Source organism: Eubalaena glacialis, chromosome 2 (assembly GCF_028564815.1).
Source record: "Eubalaena glacialis isolate mEubGla1 chromosome 2, mEubGla1.1.hap2.+ XY, whole genome shotgun sequence".
In the NCBI taxonomy this organism is placed as follows: Eukaryota; Metazoa; Chordata; class Mammalia; order Artiodactyla; family Balaenidae; genus Eubalaena; species Eubalaena glacialis.
The window spans coordinates 57,036,297-57,041,046 of NC_083717.1; the positions used below are offsets into that span (position 1 = coordinate 57,036,297).

Sequence of the window (4,750 nt, forward strand, 5' to 3'; positions counted from 1 at the left end):
TTCTATACTGTTCCATTGACCTATATTTCTGTGTTTGTGCCAGTACCATATTGCTTTGATTATTGTGGCTTTGCAGTCTAGTCTGAAGTCAGGGAGCCTGATTAGAAGAACTGTTTTTCTTTCTCAAGATTTCTTCGGCTATTTGGGGACTTTTGTGTTTCCATATAAATTTTTTAAAAATTTTATTAACGTATATTTGATTTACAATTTTGTGTTAGTTTCTGATGTATGGTAAAGTGTATCAGTTATACATACATATATATATATATATATATATATATATATATATATATATATATATATATATATATATATATATCTCCACACTGTTTTAGATTCTTTTCCCATGTAGGTCATTACAAAATATTGAAAAGAGTTCCCTGTGCTATACAGTAGGTCTTTATTAGTTAACTATTTTATATATAGTGGTGTGTATATGTTAATTCCCAGGCTCCCAATTTATCCTTCCCCCCCTTACCCCACTGATAACTGTAATTTTTTTTTCTACAACTGTGACTCTAATTCTGTTTTGTAAATAGGTTCATTTGTACCCTTTTTTTTTAGATTCCACATATAAGCAGTATCATATGATATTTGTCTTTCTCTGTTTGACTTACTTCATGCAGTTTCACAATCACTAAGTCCATCCATGTTGGTGTAAATGGCTGAGTAATATTATTTTGTTCTTTTTTATGGCTGAGTAATATTCCATTGTATATATGTGCCACATCTTCTTTATCCATTCATCTGTCGATGGACACTTAGGTTGCTTCCATGTCCTGGCTATTGTAAATAGTGCTGCAGTGAGCATTGTGGTACATGACTCTTTTTGAATTATGGTTTTCTCAGGGTATATTCCACATAGCGAGATTGCTGGATCATATGGTAGTTCTATTTTTAGTTTTTTAAGGAACCTCCATACTGTTCTCCATAGTGGCTGTACCAATTTTTATTCCCACCAGGCGTGTAGGAGGGTTCCCTTTTCTCCACACCCTCTCCAGCATGTATTATTTGTAGACTTTTTGATGATGGCCATTCTGACTGGTGTGAGGTGATACCTCATTGTGGTTTTGATTTACATTTCTCTAATGATTAGTGGTGTTGAGCATCCTTTCACATGAATTGTTGGCAATTGTATGTCTTCTTTGGAGAAATGTCTATTTAGGTCTTCTGCCCATTTTTGGATTGGGTCGTTTGTTTCTTTGATATTGAGCTACATGAGCTGCTTGTATATTTTGGAGATTAATCCTTTGTCAGTTGCTTCATTTGCAAATATTTTCTCCCATTCTGAGGGTTGTCTTTTCATCTTGTTTATGGTTTCCTTTGTTGTGCAAAAGCTTTTAAGTTTCATTAGGTCTCGTTTGGTTTTTTTGTTTTTGTTTCCATTACTCTAGGAGGTGGGTCAAAAAGGATCTTGCTGTGATTTATGTCATAGAGTGTTCTTCCTATGTTTTCCCCTAAGAGTTTTATAGTGTCTGGCCTTACATTTAGGTCTTTAATCCATTTTGAGTTTATTTTTTGTGTATGGTGTTAGGAAGTGTTCTAATTTCATTATTTTACATGTAGCTTTCCAGTTTTCCCAGCACCACTTGTTGAAGAGGCTGTCTTTTCTCCATTGCATATTCTTGCCTCCTTTGTCAAGGGTAAGGTAACCATATGTGCATGGGTTTATCTCTGGGCTTTCTATCCATTTCTACTGATCTATATTTCTGGTTCTGTGCCAGTACCATACTGTCTTGATTACTGTAGCTTTGTAGTATAGCCTGAAGTCAGGGAGCCTGATTCCTCCAGCTCCATTTTTCTTTCTCAAGATTGTTTTAGCTATTCAGCACCACTTATTGAACAGACTGTCTTTTCTCTATTGTATATTCTTGCCTCCTTTGTCATAGATTAGGTGAGCATAGGTGTTTGGGTTTATCTCTGGACTTCATATCCTGTTCCATTGATCTATATTTCTGTTTTTGTGCCAATACCATACTGTTTTGTTGACTGTAGCTTTGTAGTATAGTCTGAAGTCAGGGCGCCTGATGGCTCCAACTCTGTTTTCTCTTTCTGAAGATTGCTTTGGCTATTTGGGGACTTTTGTGTTTCCCTACAAATTGTAAAAATTTTTGTTCTGATTCTGTGAAAAATGCCATTGGTGATTTGATAGGGATTGCATTGAATCTGTGGATCACTTTGGGTAGTATAGTCATTTTGACAATATTGATTCTTCCAACCCAAGAACATGGTATATCTCTCCATCTCTTTGTGTCATCTTTTATTTCTTACATCAGCATCTTATAGTTTTCTCAGTGCAGATCTTTTCCTACTTAGGTAGGTTTATTCCTAGGTGTTTTATTCTTTGATGTGAAGTTAAATAGGATTGTTTTCTTAATGTCTTTTTGTGATTTTTCATTGTTAGTGTATAAGAATGCAAGAGATTTCTGTGTATTAATTTTGTATCCTGAAACTTTACCGAATTCATTGATGAGATCTAGTTTTTTTTGGTAACATCTTTAGGATTTTCTATGTATAGTTGCATGTCACATGCAAAGAGTGAGTTTTACTTCTTCTTTTCAAATTTGGATTCCTTTAATTTCTGTTTCTTCTCTGATTGCTGTGGGTATGACTTCCAAAACTATGTTGAATAAAAGTGACAAGAGTGGACATCCTTTCCTGTTCCTGATCTTAGAGGAAATGCTTTCAGTTTCTCACCATTGAGAATGATGTTTGTTGTGGGTTTGTCATATATGTCCTTTATTATGTTGAGATAGGTTCCCTCTATGCCCACTTTCTAAAGAGTTTTTTTTTAATCATAAATGGGTGTTGAATTTTATCAAAAGCATTTTTGCATCTATTGATATGATCATATGGTTTTTATTCTTCTATTTGTTGATGTGGTGTATCACATTAACTGACTCGATTTTATTGAAGAATCCTTGCCTCCCTGGGATGAATCCTACTTGATCATGGTGTATTATCCTTTTAATGTGTTGTTGGATTCTGTTCTCTAGTATTTTGTGGAGGATTTTTGCGTTTACATTCACTGGTGACATTGGCCTGAAAATTTCCTTTTTGTGTGATATCTTTGTCTGGTTTTGGTATCAGGGTGATGGTAGCCTCATTGAATGTCTTTGGAAAGGTTTCTTCCTCTGCAATTTTTTTGGAAGAGTTTGAGAAGGGTAGGTGTTATCTCTTCTCTAACTGTTTGATAGAATTCACCTTTGAAGCCATCTGGTCCTGGACTTTTTTTTGTTGGAATTTGAAAAATCACAGATTAAAAGTCAGTACTTGTAACTGGTCTGTTCATAGTTTCTATTTTTTCCTGCCTCAGTGTTGGGAGATTGTAACTTTCTATGAATTTGTCCATTTCTTCTTGGTTGTCCATTTTATATATAGTTGCTTGTAACAGTCTCTATGGTCCTTTTTATTTCTGTGGTGTCCGTTGTCACTCCTTTTTTATTCTAATTTTATTGACTTAGACCCTCTCCCTTTTTTTTTTTCTTGATGAGTCTGGCTAAAGGTTTATCAATTTTGTTTATCTTTTCAAAGGACCAGCTTTTAGTTTCATTCATCTTTTCTACTGTTTTCTTAGTCTGTATTTTATTTATTTCTCTTCTGAGTTTTATGATGTCTTTCCTTCTGCTAACTTTGGGTTTTGTTTGTTCTTCTTTCTCTAGTTGCTTTAGGCGTAAAGTTAGGTTGTTTATTTGAAATTTTTCTTGTTTCCTGAGGTAAGCTTGTATCACCATAAACTTTTCTGTTAGAATTGCTTTTTTTGTGTCCCATAGATTTTAGATCATCGTGTTTTCATTTTTATTTGTCTCTAGTCATTTTTTGATTTCCTTTTTAAGTTCTTCCATGATCCATTGGATGTTTAGTAGCATATTGTTTGGCCTCCACATTTTTTCTGTGTTTTTCTTTTTTTTTTTCCTAGTCAATTTCTAATCTTATAGTGTTGCGGTCAGAAAAGATGCTTCATATGATTTCAATTTTAAATTTACATAGGCTTGCTTTGAGGCCAGGCATGTAATCTATACTGGAGAATGTTCCATGTGCAGTTGAAAAGAATATGTATTCTTTTGCTTTCAGATGGAATACTCTGTAAATATCAATTAATTCCATGTGGTCTAATGTGTCATTTAAGGCCTGTGGTTTCTTATGGATTTTCTGTCTGGATGGTAAATGAGGTGTTAAAATCCCCCCATTATTAGTTATTTTTTTCCAGGGAGGGCATGTTTCCCATTGGGTCACTCCTAGGGGTACTGATTGCCCTCACCAATGAATTAAGACCCACAGATTCTCTCTGAGCACACTAGCACACCAGGAAAAGATCTGTCAGAATGTGACTCTAGTTTCAGGCCCACTATTATTGTGTTGCTGTCAATTTCTCCTTTTATGTCTCTTAACATGTGCCTTATATATTGAGGTGTTTCTGTGTTGGGTGCATATATATTTACAATTGTTATATCTTCTTCATAGATTGATCCCTTGATCATTATGTAGTGTCTTTATTTATCTCTTGTAACAGCCTTTATTTTAAAGTCTATTTTGTCTGATATGAGTACTGCTACTCCAGCTTTCTTTTGATTTCCATTTGCATGGAATAACTTTTTCCATCCCCTAACTTCAGTCTGTATATGTCTTTACATCTGATGTGGGTCTCTTGCAGACAGCATATATAAGGGTATTGTTTTTGTATCCATTCAGCCAGTCTGTGTCTTTTGGTTGGAACATTTAATGTGTTTATATTTAAGGGAATTTTCAA

The 4,750-nt window shown here is 34.5% G+C and overlaps 1 non-coding gene across 1 annotated transcript; it reads right to left on the reverse strand.

Moving 5' to 3' along the window:
- Positions 1-4,215: 4,215 nt before the first annotated feature.
- LOC133086056 (small nucleolar RNA SNORA3/SNORA45 family) lies at positions 4,216-4,344 on the reverse strand. Its single transcript, XR_009699839.1, has one exon. It is a non-coding gene; the product is annotated as a small nucleolar RNA SNORA3/SNORA45 family (small nucleolar RNA).
- Between the last annotated feature and the right edge of the window lie 406 nt (positions 4,345-4,750).